Source organism: Embiotoca jacksoni, unplaced genomic scaffold (assembly GCF_022577435.1).
Source record: "Embiotoca jacksoni isolate LCO1_2020_lvr unplaced genomic scaffold, fEmbJac1.0.p SCAF_60, whole genome shotgun sequence".
Classification (NCBI taxonomy): Eukaryota; Metazoa; Chordata; class Actinopteri; family Embiotocidae; genus Embiotoca; species Embiotoca jacksoni.
In genome coordinates this window covers 301,739-319,707 of record NW_027185415.1, presented here as the reverse complement: position 1 = coordinate 319,707, position 17,969 = coordinate 301,739, and the positions used below count along the sequence as shown (strand labels likewise).

General features: G+C 43.2%; 1 protein-coding gene across 3 annotated transcripts in view; it reads right to left on the bottom strand.

The window, feature by feature from the left end:
• The window catches only part of hspa12a (heat shock protein 12A), a 62,797-nt gene that overhangs the window by 33,559 nt on the left and 11,269 nt on the right, over positions 1-17,969 (bottom strand). The gene's annotated exons all lie outside the window — the stretch shown is intronic.

The window sequence follows — 17,969 nt, the reverse complement described above, 5'->3', positions numbered from 1 at the left end:
TTTCACTCCAGAAACACATTCATTTCCCTGGATTATTTGTTGCCTGTAGTGTTGGAGTTAATGTTCCTGGTTCTGACAACCGACATCACTGGAACATCTGCTGCTCAACTCAAATACGAACAATCTTCCTCCAGAATCAAACACTCCACCTTTATATATGGTGGCTTTTTTGGGTTGTTTTGTTTTTACATTCAGTTAATAATAATAGGACTTGAAATATACATTTCTATACAAAATGACAGGAGCACTTATAAACCTGTAATTTCATATAATTGGAGTTTATAAGTTTATAGAAATGTGGAGATCTCCTTCAGTGTGACACAGAACTCAATTCTGGTTAATAAATAACTTCACATATAAACAAACTGCAGATGTGGTCCACGTGTGTTTTACTGTCGCAGAGGAAATAACTTCTCCAAAAGTGAAAGCAAGATTTCTTTCTGCATAAATGAACTGAGGATCCAATGACCTGTAAAACGACAGCAGAAAAAAGACCAGAAACAGCTGGAGAATATTAGAATTTAGGTTCTCTCATGTTCCTACTTACACATTTCTTTTATTTTTTAACCAAACTGAAAATGTTATTTAATTTCATTCATGTTTTTCGCCGCCATCAAACGATCCCGTCAGCTTTGTACAGAGATCACACGAGACTCGTAGTTTCTCCTTTTGAACGTAAAAGCTCAGAAACACTCGTTTGACATGAACAGCAGCCCAAAACCAGCCACAGAGGTCAAAGGTCACAGAGCAGGGGTCAGTCGATTAAGGAGAACCTTCACGTCCAATGCAAAAACAGACAGGTGATCCATACACCTGGAATCATGTGTCCGGATGAAATGATGATTCATGAATTAATTGGTAGGAAAGGACGATGTTTAGCAAAACAAATGTGTGCTGAGCATCCCTCCTTTTTTTAAGGTAGAAAAATGTTCCAGTTTGGGTAAAACGCTGACTTTTTACCATCCAATCACAGTGAAGGAGGGGCGGGGCAAATGACACCACCACCTATCGTCATATTGTTTTTTACCTGTGCACACACCTCAGACATGGAGACATTCCTCTGACCTGATGGCCTCCCAGGAAATTCTGTCTTCTATTAAATAACAGAGCAACACTTCCAACGGTGTCCTGATCCTCGAACCGAACACCTCGACCTTCAGCTCTGGAACCAAACGATGGTGAAAAACAAATCTCTTCTCGTCTCATGACCAGATTCAGAGTCTTTCACACTCGGTGTGTGTTGACAACACAAACTATCTGTGAAGCACCTCAATGAACCGCTACTTCACTGGATATTCGCTAATAAAGCTACCGAAGCGTCACAGCTGAAAACATGCTGCGCCTACAGAGCGCTCACAAGCGCCACCAGCTGGGCGTTTTCAGAAGTGTCTCTCGGTTTTCTGGCATTTTCAGATAATAACAAATGTTTTGGTGGACACACGGCTGAATGCTCCTTGGAATCAATCACAGCTCATTCGTGTCACTACAAGCAGTAAAATATATCTCCACAAAATGGGAGAACTCTGCTATAAGGACTGCATCATTTACTCACCCAGCTCTGCACCAATCAGCACGCAGCTCTCTGGCTGCTGCTCACCCAGCTCTGCACCAATCAGCACGCAGCTCTCTGGCTGCTGCTCACCCAGCTCTGCACCAATCAGCACGCAGCTCTCTGGCTGCTCTCTCGTTGAACGCCTGTCGCTTCGACTCCTCTCTTGTGTTCGTGTATTTATTGACGTGTTTATTTCATTTACATTTAGAGAAGTGAGATTGAATCTCACGTCTTCACTGCTCCACTCTCCCAACGGGGGAGTTCAAGTGAACTGATGACACTAAAATGCCACAAAGCTCCAACCTGCCTGGAGATTCCCTTCAGTGGAACAATGATGAGTTTATGGAGGTAAATATGTTATGAATGTTTGATCTCCGTTGGGTGCACGCTGCTGTCGGTCCAACGAGGCGGCGCCTCATTCAAAGAACATTATTACAAGATGACCACAAAAAATGTGGCTGAAGCGGTGACAAACTTCGAGTTGAAATGCTGCACTCGTATGAGTGAAACAGGTCTCGATGCTGATTGGCTGAAGATGTCCTCGGGTTGATGTCGGAGGACGAGGCTTGTTCTTACAAACCTTTCCGATCAAACCAGGTGAGTCAGGGAAGAGAGGAGTCTCAGAAACCGCCGCCACTGAACACCAGATGACTCCGGAGACTCTGTCCTGCTGCTGACCCCTGACCTCTGACCTCTGACAGCTCTCCGGCTGTAAGTGAGCGAGAGATGAGACACAGCTGCCGACGGACATCTTCTCCATTCAGAGAGCAGAACACGTCTGTTACACCCGTCTTTAAAACACGGTGACATTTCAGTTGAATTGGAGATTGTCTCCCCATTTACTACCATCATTTTCATTAGTCTGGCTTAGCAGCCTTCACTGAAAATGTTCTTTGAACGCCAGCAATAATAATACTCCCTCGACGTGCTGTAAGTGTCGGGCAGAATTGTCTCACAACAGGACATCATGTTATCCACCCTATTTTCCCGCCTCGCGCAGCCTTTTCTCTCGTCCACCCCTACAGAGTGGATGAGTGCTTTGAAGACCCATAATACACTTTGCCAGGCAATTACGGTGCAGAATTACAGACCACCTGTGGCTCGACTCCATCTCGCCGCCATCCAGCTCGTCTCTCTGCGACCCCGGAAGCCCCCCCCCCCCCCCCCCCCCCAACCTGGACGTTTACTCCCAACAAAGGCCATCAAAACCTCATCACAGCTGGAGAAGTGAAGTGATTGTAATCATGTAACGAACAATGAATTAAAATCTGTATGACTACGGTTTGGTTCAGCCCGTTTTTATTATCGTTTGTTTACCAACATGTAATAAGTTGTAATGGGAAATTAGTTTTCTAAACTCAGAAAACTAAAAAAATACCAACCGTTTATTGACAACATTAAGTCTTACTCTCGTTTTAATTAATACAAAACATAAGAAGGGTTACCATAGCTACCACTCGTGACTGTGTGAGGTGCTATGAGCTCTGGGTCTTTCGCGGTATCTTCATACATGCTGACATTTCTGTGTTTGGCCTTGAAATTCCTGAACAATCCATTAAAATATAGAAGAGTGAATTTGATCCTTCACACCGATGTACAGCAGTTTGTATAAAGTTTGGTTTGTGTGAATGTAAACTGCAGCTCTGAAACCTTGAGTTAGGTATTTTGGCCGTCGCCATCTTGTTATTTTAAAGCCAGAAGTGACCATATTTGGACGAGCTGGGGGAGGAGCCAGCGGGTGATCTGACCGATCTGATTGGTAGCACGAGGTCACTAAACCTGCCCACCTCAGCAGGAACCAGACTGAACCAGACGCTGTGTTGCATGAACGAAGGTGAATGGGAGTCTACGGGCCTTTTTGGGGCCAACCCCCCCCCCCCCCCCCGCCGCGGCCCTCCATGACATCACAGTCTGAGGCCTCACTTTTCAGACCCGGAAGCTCAGTCCACTTTTACATACAGTCTATGTTTCACACACACCTGGATGAGCTCCAGGTCTACCTGTATATGCAGAGCCTGCTGCCTAAAGGTACAGCACAGATATGATGTGATGTGTAAGTATTCTGTTGTAGTTATTGTATATTTATAATATTCGTATCTTGAAGCAAATTTCTGTAATTATGGTCCAAAAAAATGTGAATCTCTGTGTTACCATTAAGAGGTCATTATTACCAGATTGCATGATTAACCCTGCAATAGTTACTCTGATATTTGAAGGCACTTCCACAACATAATATTGGTGGTTGTTGTTGCTGTTGTTGTCGGCAACAACCTGTTGAAGCTGCGCTGCCACAGTCGCCTCCAGCACACAAAAAGATAGTAGTTCATGTTCAGTCACACGTCCAACATAAAGACCAACTCAGCTGAGAAAAACTGTCATGTGTAGATTTATTACAATCATGTTTAACTGTGCAAGTTCTCACCGAGATACTTTTTATACTCACACTTTCTTTATAGAGTGATGCCTTAAAAACCAAATCAGTTGGCAGACTATTCATTAGTCTGTCACTTTGCTCAGTTATGGCATCCTGGTTGTTGTCATTACAAATCAAACCTAACATTCACCAAACAGAGACATCCAGCTGTAGTCTTTGTTGTTCGTGACGTCCACTCTCCTACTACGGATCACAGTGAGGCTCAAACATGAATGAATTGAGAAGATGCCGTTAGAATGACAGATTATGTAATTTAGTAGGTTAACAGCTTCCTTTCAGAGCCTCCACATCAGCAGCAGGATCAGACGGAGGTCACCAGGACTGGAGCCGACCCTCGTAGACGTCCTCAAGGTCGGCCAGTCAGAAAGAAGAAGGATTTAAAGGAGGAGGGATTTAAAGAGACAGGAGCTCACGGTTTGTGTCTAATCATAATAATATAAATAATAATATAAATCAGGACATTTGTGAACTGTGTCCTAAGTCCCAAAATATCTTTTTTAAAACAAGCATTCCCTTAAAGGAAATGAAAGAATGAGAGCTGTGTTTGATGTGAGCGAGCTTCACAGGCAGCAGCCAATCAGGTCAGCTCTCTCACGTCAACACATCTGTCCTTTCATTTGGAGATGATTTCTATATTGTATCCCATGTTTTATTCTACATCTTGCCCGTTCATCAACTCTAAACCCACATTTTACATGTTAGTCTCAAAGTGCAACTATATGGACATAATTCATGGTGCACACTGTATTTAGTTTAAATATTTAATATCCAACGTGCTCATAAACTTTAATAAATCTGCAGATGATCCTGATAGAGAATATCAGCCTGTTAGTGGCGTCTCAGACTGAAGGAACAGAGTCAGATACAAAGCGAGGCCCCCCCGCTGGTACCGACAGTAGAAGGAGGGGAACCTCATTAAACTCACTGGAGCACAAACACAAAAAATTAGCTATCAAAGAGACACATTCATACGGCGGCAGAGAAACGAGGCGGACGAGAGAATGTGCTGCTTCTTTTTCCATCTGAGGTCCCATTCATTCAGAGAGAGAGAGAGAGAGCGAGAGAGAGAGAGACACACACACACACACACACACACACACACACACACACACACGCTGGGCTGCTTCTACAACACACAGATCTGCAACAATAAACTGCTGCACAGTCACAGACAGAGTTTATAAAATAACATTTTAGACCTTAAATCAATTCAAATTTATACTGTATATATATACACAGTGTATATATATATATATATATATATATATATATATATATATATATATATATATATATATATATATATATATACAGTGCCTTGCAAAAGTATTGACCCCCCTTGGCGTTTTTCCTATTTTGTTGCCTTACAACTTGGAATTAAAATTGATCTTTATTTGGATTTCATGTAATGGACATACACAAAATAGTCCAAATTGGTGAAGTGAAATGAAAAAAATAACTTGTTTCAAAAAATTCTAAAAAATAAATAACGGAAAAGTGGTGCGTGCATATGTATTCACCCCCTTTGCTATTAAGCCTCTAAATAAGATCTGGTGCAACCAATTACCTTCAGAAGTCACGTAATTAGTTAAATAAAGTCCACCTGTGTGCAATCTAAGTGTCACATGATCTCAGTATATATATATGTATATATATATATACACCTGTTCTGAAAGGCCCCAGAGTCTACAACACCACCAAGCAAGGGGCACCATGAAGACCAAGGAGCTCTCCAAACAGCTCAGGGACAAAGTTGTGGAGAAGTACAGATCAGGGTTGGGTTATAAAAAAATATCCAAAACTTTGAACATCCCACGGAGCACCATTAAAGCCATTATTAAAAAATTGAAAGAATATGGCACCACAACAAACCTGGCAAGAGAGGGCCGCCCACCAAAACTCACGGACCAGGCAAGGAGGGCATTAATCAGAGAGCAACAAAGAGACCAAAGATAACCCTGAAGGAGCTGCAAAGCTCCACAGCGGAGATTGGAGTTTCTGTCCATAGGACCACTTTAAGCCGTACACTCCACAGAGCTGGGCTTTACGGAAGAGTGGCCAGAAAAAAGTCATTGCTTAAAGGAAAAAATAAGCAAACACGTTTGGTGTTTGCCAAAAGGCATGTGGGAGACTCCCCAAACATATGGAAGAAGGTACTCTGGTCAGATGAGACTAAAATTGAGCTTTTTGGCCATCAAGGAAAACGCTATGTCTGGTGCAAACCCAACACCTCTCATCACCCCGAGAACACCATCCCCACAGTGAAGCATGGTGGTGGCAGCATCATGCTGTGGGGATGTTTTTCATCGGCAGGGACTAGGAAACTGGTCAGAATTGAAGGAATGATGGATGGTGCTAAATACAGAGAAATTCTTGAGGGAAACCTGTTTCAGTCTTCCAGAGATTTGAGACTGGGACGGAGGTTCACCTTCCAGCAGGACAATGACCCTAAGCACACTGCTAAAGCAACACTCGAGTGGTTTAAATGTCTTGGAACGGCCGAGTCAAAGCCCAGACCTCAATCCAATTGAGAATCTGTGGTATGACTTAAAGATTGCTGTACACCAGCGGAACCCATCCAACTTGAAGGAGCTGGAGCAGTTTTGCCTTGAAGAATGGGCAAAAATCCCCGTGGCTAGATGTGCCAAGCTTATAGATACATACCCCAAGAGACTTGCAGCTGTAATTGCTGCAAAAGGGGGCTCTTCAAAGTATTGACTTTGGGGGGGTGAATAGTTATGCACGCTCAAGTTTTCTGTTTTTTTTGTCTTATTTCTTGTTTGTTTCACAATAAAACATATTTTGCATCTTCAAAGTGGTAGGCATGTTGTGTAAATCAAATGATACAACCCCCCCCCCTCCCAAAAAAAAAAAATCAATTTTAATTCCAGGTTGTAAGGCAACAAAAAAAGAAATACGCCAAGGGGGGTCAATACTTTTGCAAGGCACTGTATATATACACACAGTGTGTAATATATATATATATATATATATATACACATACACACATACATATACATATACACACTATATATTCGATTTTTCTTCAAATATTTGCGCCAGTAAAAACAGGTGAAATAAGGAAGAACGAAAGTCACATGTACTAATTGATTTTGGAGATTAACATGAATATTTGAATATTTTAAATCTGTGATTTATCCCTGATTTGAACCAGAGTTTTTTCTTTGTCAGGAAGATTTAAGTCCAGCCACCTGTTCAGAAGACAGTTTGATTAATGACCTTTAACTCGTTCATTTCTTTATGCCAGCTTCAATATTTGAACAACGTTGCCTTGCGTGTCCACATTAAAGTATCCGGAAAGAGACGCGAGTTCAAGTGAAACATATGTTTAAAAGATCCAAATGCTGCGTTGTTCATGAGCACAAAGAAACAGAGCGTTTTATGTGGAACAATGAGCGTATGGTGGAGAGACGGAGCGGTTCAGGTTCCTGAAGAGGTCACAGGAAACGCCTTGAAACGCTCATCTGAACAATAGATTTCCTTCCTGCCCATCTGAAATGGAAGAACTGATAACAGAAAGTCCTCTCAGATACCGACTTATGACTGAAACAATATCCTTCAGCCTCTCTGGACAGAAATAGATCACTACAGTGTTGAACCACATCAACAACACGTATGAAGCCACTGCTGGCAGTTCCAGTGTTTTCTGATTGGAGCACATGGGCTCATGTTTCAGATCAGACTCTGCAGACATGTTTTATAGGGCGTGTGCATCTTTAAACAGTCTATGAATTATTCAGCAGTGAGGAAGTATTCACAGATCAGCAGTGCAGCTTCAGGTTTTACACACGCATGCAGTTGGTGTGCAGTTCGCCCAAGAAAACATGATTTCATTCAATAAAAAGTCATCAGGAGGCTGCTGATCCGTTCTGTTAACAAACACCGGACGTGTTCGTGTTTCTCCGTCAGACCAACATCACAGGAACGAACAACCATTCGGATTTCTAACTGACCAAATGAAATTAGTCCACAGACCTTCGTCCTGAGTCATGGAACCAGTTCAGACACCAAATCAAGAATCTCAGCCATGAGACATGTTACAGCTCAACGTCATGTTTCTTACACACCTCAATAATCAGCCACTCCAGTGTTGGTACGCGTCATCGCAATATTTAATACAAATTCAACCAATCTTTGGAGAATTTGTGGGAGCTTTGTGAAATTCCCAAGTTTACCTTGAATTAAAGGTTCTCAATAGAAGTTCTGTCAAAGTCATTAAGGTACTTTTATTAATAAAATGAACTCATTTACTTTCAGCAAGGACTTCAACCTCTTCTCTCACCATTAAAAATAAACATGCTTGTTGACGGGAAATACTGGCCAACCAGCGACGACGCGGTTAAACAGTACGTCTCTTATGACAGCTGTAGGAGACAGAACTGCATTTCTCTGCTGACATTGTGGGTTGAATTCATTATAATTCGGACTGGTTTTTACAGAAGCTTATTTAGTCTATAATGTCGTCACAAGCTGTTTGCAAAGCCACGTAACTTTGGAACTTTGAGCCTGTTGTTTTTTTAATTAATAAAAGAAAAGAAAAAAGATGGGAGCTTAAGTATTTCCAGCTATTTCAGTTATGTACAGCAAGCCTGTCATCAAAGGAAGTGATGGACTCTCCATTAGGTTGTAGCTAATAAGGACATGTTAAGGTCACTCACACCTCACTGTCTTTTACATCAACTGCAAATATAGTTGACCAGCAGCAGGTTGAATGTTCTGATGGTGTTGAGGAGACCATACTTCGGGATCTCAGTCATTAACAGTCATGTACAATTTGAGCAAACACATGAAGCCGATCTCCATCTTCCAGATTTCAAACTGAGCGAGTGTTTAACGGGTCATCAGAGAAAGACGTGTCCCACTGCAGACTTCCTAACAATGTTCTGTAATCCAAATGAGTCCCGTTTCCTCCGTCCCTCTTCCCCACTTCGTATCTGATGGCATGTGAGGAGCCCCTCCCCCATCCTGTAAACCCCCCCCCCCACACACACACACACACACACACTCCAAATGGCTCATGTCAGAGACATGACACAATCCTGAAAATGGCCTCCTGCTCCCATTTTCTTTACAACCGTCTGAGCAGTGACATCATTCTGGGGGTGGGATGATTATTTTCTCCAGCTGCAGTTGGTTTTGAACAGGAGAGCCACGATTAGGTCACTCATCCCCATCCTGTCTTTTATATGAAGAGAGGAGTGGTGAAAACTGTTTTTATTAATATAGATATATATTTTGGCTGCACATTTAAGAGTAAACCAAGGCCAGAAAAGTATTTCTGAACAACAATGTTGACTTTGTCATTATTTTGTCCTATTTGACTGTCAAAATTTAGTCACAGCATTTTCCTGAGTTAAGGCCACAAACATGCACTATGTCACAGCGACCTTCAGGTTTAACCCCCAAACTCTGATCACTTCATCCTAGAGGCCAACTGAAGGTTTCTGACACATCTGAATAAATTCCTGACATCACTTTCCCAACAGCAGGGTGGACATGAGCTCACAGCGGTTTTAACCTTCGATCATATTCTAATCAGTTTAACATATTCATATTAGTTAGTCCAAGTAAATGTAACTTTGAAGAACAGACAAACATGAAGCCGTGAGGTCACAATGACGTTGACCTTTAACCCCTAAAATCGAATCAGTTCATCCTTCAGTTCAAGTCCTTTGTGTTAGATTTAAATGCATTGAGCGGTCAAAGCATTTCTGAGATGTATCGTTTCACATTAAAAGGAATGGGATGCTGAAAGGTCACAGTGACCTTGACCTTTGGCCACAAACATATTTTCAGTTCATCCTTGACAAGAAGTGAATTTTTATGCCAAATTTAAAGAATTTCCCTCAAGGTGTTTGTGAGGTGCTACATTCAGGAAATGGGATGGACAGCCTGAAAAAGAATCATACTTAAACATTATGAATAAATCGATCAATTTCCATGAAAGCAATCCCTCACCTGTGCAGCTCAAATCACACACAAAATATTTCAATGGCTCCAGTCTGACCAATCAGAAACGTCCGACCAAAGACTCTGATCCAAGGCAGAGTCGCCTCCAGTAACTGAAGGGTTAATCTGTCCTTATCTAAAAAGACTGGGTCACATCTACAACTGCACCGCTGGCACCCGAGGAACAGGTCCAAGTGAACCGACATCCAACAACCCACATATGTGAACCATGTGCACGATTCAGGTTATCTCAGCACTCACCATTTACAACAGGACCAAGCTGCTTCATTCTGCTTCTAGGAAACAGTCAGTTCTTTGTGTCCAACACAAACAAGCACGCTTCATAACCGAGGCAGCGTTCATGTATTCTGTTTGTTCTGTTCTCACCACGTCGCTCCTACATCAGCAGATTTGTGGCTCATGCAATCTTTTCATGTATGCTATAAGATTCAGTATTTAGGCATTCATGGTTATCTCCTGCCTCTTGATCATATCTGAGCATCCTGGTTTACCTTCAGAGGAGGACTGCATTTGAGATAACTAATGAGGCCTTCCTGCTGCAGAAACTGACGTCCTTCAACTCCAGCGTCCCCCAGAGGACCTGTCTGCTGGTGAAAACCCACAGACTGGATATAAAACTACAGACTGGATATAAAACCACAGACTGGATATAAAACACAGACTGGATATAAAACTACAGACTGGATATAAAACCACAGACTGGATATAAAAGAGTTCGTAGCTTCAGGTCTGTAAAATGGTTCTGATCCAGAAGTGTCTTCAGCTGCAATACCAGCGAGTGCCACTAGAGGTCGGCTCCAAAAAGCCTCCGGCTCCATAGACTCCCATTCAACTTCTCTCATCAAATCCAAAGTGAATAAAATGTGTCCATCAGTTATCTCGGTGTTGTTAGCTAAAGTCACTCCTTCTTATTAGTTTTCTGGAGGTCCATCTGAAAATAATCCCTCATTCATTAGAAAAGAAGATTCAAGAAGACCTGTTTTTGGGGGCGTGTCTGTTTGATTGACAGGCCTGTGGTGCAGTCAAGTTACAGCTATCGGTGGGCGGGACGTAGTATCGTTAGGTATCGTCCTCCCCCAGCTCGTCCAAATATGGTCACTTCCTGCTCCAAACCGCTCCGAACTAACAAGATGGTGACGGACAGAATCTGAACTGGAGGCTTCACAACGTTCACAAACCAACGATGATATGGATTATGAAGATCCATAATTAGGAAAACAACTTCCATAATTCTGGAAAAGCTCTTTAATTCAACACCCAAACCGAGTCAAACTTCTTTTTGGCAACTTGAGATCAATGCCTCAGTCCAGCTCAATATTCACATCAGGAAATATCCGGCGTCTCCTGCCCGTGACCCGACCCATCCCTTTGATCCACTGGCTTCACTGCAGGCCCTCCAGAAAAACTCCAGCTGTTTCAGCTCTTAAAAAGGCCTCCCACCCTCCTCCAGATGTCCACCCTGTTCCTTCTCAGCAACATTCAGTCCTTCCTGCTCACAAGTGACTCTCACATTTCAAGCTCTGGAAAACCCAGTTTCCGTGGCCCCAGCCACCCTCGTGCAGGTTCTGGTCCAAGCCCTCTGTAGACGCCACTGACACCACGACTCACCCCAGATTCCTGGCTACTGCAGTTCCAGGGCGATCTATCGGCGCTCCCCGTTTTCCCTCATCACAGCCAGATTCCTCGTCACCACGGCAACATTCTGACAGGAGCTCAAGAACCTGCGTCCCGACGCTTCTCCCCGTTTTCTCTTCGCTATGCAACTGTACATGATGCTGTTAAACTAATTAAAGTAGCAGGTAGCAGAGGTGGGTCGAGATTAGCACGCAGTAATAAACTGTCATTGAAACCCATAGTTGACCAACATAGCTGACTGTGTCCTCTTCTATAGTGCTGGAAAAGTTAAATATGTATCCGCAAAACAGTGTTTTGTCTGACCTTTCAGTAGATCTCCATTAATCATGCTGTACAAAAATGTTATAACCCGACTGCACCGCAGGCGTGTCAATTAAACAGACACTCCCCCAAAACACGGCTTTTGAGGCATATTAATGTATTCATGTTAACATTTTATTACTATATTACTAACATTATTATATTAACATATAAGGAAGCCCTCCATGATGTCACAACCGCATATTATTGATCATTAATAGGGAAAACAAGAACAGCCCTTAGACTCCTGTGGCTCGGCTGACGAAGAGTGTTGGCTCTGTTGAGCCGTGTATTTCTTCAGCTCACAGTAGTAATGACTTCATGAGCGTATTTACATTTAAAAAAAATAAACTGCATCCTTTCTACAGCTGTCACAGATGTATGTCGACACACTGCAGCTTTAAAAACATCTGTAAGACCTAAATGTAAATTAAATATTTAACTTCAACAAAACCATGAACATGTCTTTTAGGACCGATCCCATCCAGACTGCTGAAGGATGTTGCATTTCGACCTACAGTAACAGACTGTACCGCAGTCTTTCAAAGTTGCGTTAATTAAACCTCAATTTAGATCATACAATTTAGATACTGGAACATGTCATTGGGCTTCAATAAAGTGAACCAGAGAGGGTTCAATCAAATTATTAGAGAGATTCTGATTTGTTCATATCAAAGATGGCTTTTCCATGCAAACAAAAGTTAGTCATGGAGTTTCACAGGTTTCTATAAAAGCAACACCGTTCACCGTATACATGGTTCCCTTTAGTTATTTTATCACATTTTCATTGCTATGCAGATGACTCCCAGCTATTTTTTTTTTTATCTATGAAGCCATAGTCAGTCAGTTAGTTAAACTTCAAGCATGTCTTGAAGACATAAAGACTTCTACTTCTAAATTCAAACAAAACTGACGCTATGGTATTTGGCCTAAACCTCAAGAACCCGTTATTTAACAATACCATTACTCTGAATGACCTTGTGTTGGCCTCCAGCGCTACTATGGGGAACCTTGGAGTTATTTTTGACCACAATATGTCCTTCAACTCACACATAAAGCAAGTCTCTAGGACTGCCTTCTTTACCCTGAACAGTATTGTCAAAATTAGAAACATCCAGCAATGCTGAAAAAGTAGTCCCTGCATTTGTTCCCTGAGCAGGACTATTATTCTACTATAATAACTCATTATCAGGATGGCCCAGTAACTCCCTGAAAAGCCTCCAAATGCTGCAGTTAGAGTACTGACGGGATTAAGGGAAATTATATTTCTATCATATTAACTTCTCTTCACTGACCTCCATTGGGAATTGAATTTTAAATCCTTCTCTTTATATTCAAGTTTTTAATGACCAAGCAGCATCACATCTTAAAGAACTCGTCGCGCTCTACTCTTCAAACAGGGTGCTTCGGTCTCAGAGAGCAGGCTTACTTCTGGTTCCTAGAGTTTCCAAAAGTAAAATGCGAGGCGGACGCAGACACCTTAACATCGGATGGTGGAGTTCAGTGTAGAGCCTTGGATGGTGGAGTTCAGTGTAGAGCTTTGGATGGTGGAGTTCAGTGTAGAGCTTTGGATGGTGGAGTTCAGTGTAGAGCCTTGGATGGTGGAGTTCAGTGTAGAGCTTTGGATGGTGGAGTTCAGCGTAGAGCTTTGGATGGTGGAGTTCAGCGTAGAGCTTTGGATGGTGGAGTTCAGCGTAGAGCTTTGGATGGTGGAGTTCAGCGGAGAGCTTTGGATGGTGGAGTTCAGTGTAGAGCTTTGGATGGTGGAGTTCAGTGTAGAGCCTTGGATGGTGGAGTTCTGCACCAGACCTCTCTATCACACTTACTTCAAACCATCTTCCTTTACTAACGCTTGCAGGCTGTTCAAACCACAAGGGACGACTTGGTCAACACTGCAAGAACTCCAGTAGGTGTGTAGGTATGAACTTGACTTATCCGTCTTCATACTTAAATAAATTATCTTTCTCCCCTTCTGTGACATAAAGAAGCACCTGACATCTGGACCACGTAGTAAATGTCAGTTGTTTCCTCACCTCCTCCTTCTTGCTGTCTGGTGACACCAGAAACAGCTTTGTGACTGAACACCACTGATGTGGTGACTTTCTCAATATGAGCAATGACATCCAGCTCAGGCAATACTCATCCAGCTGCAAACCAATCCTGGTGCCCTCAAAAGTTTTAAGGTAAAAAAGTAGCAATGGGCTGACTTGAGAAGGACCACCCCCATTCTCCTCATCATCCAGGAGCATCAAGTAATAATTGTTGGAGTTGAAAGCTTTGGTTTTAAGCACCAAATCAAACTTTGGTATGTCAGTTAATACCAACTTTTCACTCATCTTCCAACACAAACCCAATATGCAGGTTTGAAAGGTTCCTTTCCTCATAAACATTTTGTTTGATTGTCAAATTATGAATTGATAAAATAGAATAACTTTATACTTATTATTTTCTATTGTAGGCACAATAGAAATGGATTTCTCTGCACTGCTGTCAGCAGCACCTGTCCAGAGGGAAGCGGAAAGAACAGTTCAGACATCTGCTTGCTGGATAAAGCTGAAGAATTTTGCATTTATTAGAGGACTTTTCAGTCAAAGATTACCAACCAGCTCTCAGCATTAACACCAACACATTGAGAACGAGGAGTCCGTGTGTTCCATAAATGGGCTCCATATGGTCTGTAGTGGACAGCTTGCCATTAATAAATTAACTTTATTGGCTTTTAGTACACTGTTATTGCTCTTGATGTAACGTCTCCTAGGTCTGAAAGTCGTCTCTGCCCCACCAGCTTCCTCCTGAATCATCATCAGTTGTTTCTCGGTTCTTATTCTGTTCATTCATTCAAACACTGTGAATCTGTGCCGCTGGGATTTGTGATCTCAGAGAATGTCTGTGTCATTCTAGCTCAGATTCTTCAAGAGCTTCACTGGAGTCACGGCCAAACACAAATATATGTCAAAGCAGAAAAAGGATTCAGCGTTTGCTCTATAAAACATGTGGAGGACGATGTTCAGACAGTTGAACACAGGTCCCTACATGTGGGGCTCTGGTCAAACAGTTAAAGCTGACTTGGATGCAACTTCTCCCTGAAACTCTCCGAGTTGGCCAGTTTCCCCCGGCAACAAAACACCTCCTGGCCAGATCGGATCACAGCTGACGGAGCGTCGGCTATGACGAGGGCGCTCCGGATTTATTGATCACAGCAAAGCGGACTCTGACTTTCCTAAATTTCTGAACTATGATTGTATCGTTCATCGACAGACTACATGCATGAAGGTTATGGGATCATGTCGTGACACCTGATGTTAAGATAATCAGCTGCAGACGAGTAAAAGGCGAAGCAACACAGGAGCTTCCAGCTGTTCTGGAGGAAAGTTCTGCTGAGCATGGATCTCCTTCTCCACACCAGCATCAGGTGGGTTGAGACTCTACAGCGCTTTCATTTAAAGTGATGTGATAGTGATATGTGGAAAGACAGAAAATAAGAAGTACGTAATAAACATAGTTTAGTTTTCTATGACAGATGTGAGTAACTTGAATGCATGCAGAAAAAAATCCTCCACATGCTATTGAAATGTAGCTGTTGAGATACTAAATGTGTGTGAAGAGTCTCAGTTTGTTATCATTCACATAAAAGAAGCTGATTCAGCTGGTTTGGGTGGAGCTCAGCTATGTGAATAAACGTTATTAAACATGAGGAGCTCTCGGTCACTTTCATTTTGTCGAAGTGGCTCTCAGAGGAAAACAAGTCGGAGACCCCTGACCGAGAGGAACAAGAGAAGCCATGAATCACAATCTGAGAAGGGCTGCTGACTGAAGGGAAAACGCTCTTTGAACACGGTTCAGTGTACTGAGAGCAGCGAGGAAACAACCGTCTCTGGTGATTAATGAAACTACAACTGGTTCCTGCTCACTGGACCTTCAGCACCGCTGTTTAAAACGATGGTGCAGCAGGTTGAAGAAGATACGATTCTGCTGAGTAAGAGCGAAGGCGGCCTGCATGGTGTGTGCATGCCAGCTGCCTCGGGGTGTGTGTGTGTGTGTGTGTGTGTGTGTGTGTGTGTGTGCGTGCGTGCGTGCGTGTGTGTGTGTGTGTGTGCACACTGCCAGTGTTTCTGCGGTGCCGCTGCTGCCAGGCCGACCTTTCTACATTGAGTTTCTTTTGAACTATGGGCATCAGTAATCACATTTTTCAGGTCCAACAAGTGTAGAGTTGAAACAAAAAAGCAGTCATGTGATTTTAGTGAACTCTCGGGTGCACTTGACCCACAGAAAAATACTGTTTCACCTGTTAAATCAAGGACGTGACATTATTAGAGCCTTCATGGGGTTCCTGCTATCATCATATAGTACACATGTGATCACAGGTGTTTTCTGGGTATTTTTGCTGGGAACTGCAAGCATGACGTGTAGCATGACGCACTGCAGCAGCAAGGCATGACGCGTGACACGTGTCTCACAGTATGTGTGGCTCCAGTTGATAACAACTACACTTATTTCATCAGTTGAGAGCGCAATAAAAGTCAATTATATTAATCTATGAATAGAGACATTGGCCCCGAACATCAGCGTTTGTTAACTGCATCCAGCCTGACTCCAGAGACAGCGGTGAGGATGTGAAGGTTACAGCACAGAAAGACGGGCTTCGATCCCTTTTGGCTGCCAAAGAGGAAGTAAACCCGCCTCTGCAACGCCTCTACTGGTGGGGTTTGGTGTAAAAGGGAAATTAAAGTCCATACAATGTTGTAGGACTCAGGCCGCCCAGACCAGGTGGCACCGAGCTCTCTAGTGGGAAGTGGGACATGAAAAAAAGACTGATATTTGCTTGTTTGGCATCTAACAACATCTCTGATTCTGAGCTGTTTAAACCAACAGAGGTTCAACGTCAATAAAAAGCCTCTTTTATCCCCCAAGTGCTTCTGTAAAAAACACAAGATATATACAAATCAGGCTGAGATGTTAGGAACGACTTTATGAAATCTAAAACGTGATGCAAATCTACCACCTAATGCCAGAGAGAAATAACCAGCGAGGCCCAGTTTCACCTGAATATGAAATCTGGCTGAGTGGTGACGTCTCATGATGGCGAAGCATCCTGCTCTCAGTAATGGAGTTTGGTTTCACTGAGAAGGAGGAGGACTACAGGGTAGAAGAAGGAGGACTACAGGGAAGAAGAAGGAGGACTACAGGGTAGAAGAAGGAGGACTACAGGGTAGAAGAAGGAGGACTACAGGGTAGAAGAAGGAGGACTACAGGGTAGAAGAAGGAGGACTACAGGGTAGAAGAAGGAGGACTACAGGGTAGAAGAAGGAGGACTACAGGGAAGAAGAAGGAGGACTACAGGGTAGAAGAAGGAGGACTACAGGGAAGAAGAAGGAGGACTACAGGGAAGAAGAAGGAGGACTACAGGGTAGAAGGAGGAGGACTACAGGGTAGAAGGAGGAGGACTACAGGGAAGAAGAAGGAGGACTACAGGGAAGAAGAAGGAGGACTACGGGGAAGAAGGAGAACTACGGGGAAGAAGAAGGAGAACTACAGGGAAGAAGGAGGACTACAGGGTAGAAGGAGGACTACAGGGAAGAAGGAGGACTACAGGGTAGAAGGAGGACTACAGGGAAGAAGAAGGAGGACTACAGGGAAGAAGAAGGAGGACTACAGGGAAGAAGAAGGAGGACTACAGGGAAGAAGAAGGAGGACTACAGGGAAGAAGGAGGAGAACTACAGGGAAGAAGGAGGAGGACTACAGCGAAGAAGGAGGAGGACTACAGGGAAGAAGGAGGAGGACTACAGGGAAGAAGTAGGAGGACTACAGGGTAGAAGGAGGAGGACTACAGGGAAGAAGAAGGAGGACTACAGGGAAGAAGAAGGAGGACTACAGGGAAGAAGAAGGAGGACTACAGGGAAGGAGGAGGAGGACTACAGGGTAGAAGGAGGAGGACTACAGGGAAGAAGAAGGAGAACTACAGGGTAGAAGAAGGAGGACTACAGGGAAGAAGAAGGAGGACTACAGGGAAGAAGAAGGAGGACTACAGGGAAGAAGAAGGAGGACTACAGGGAAGG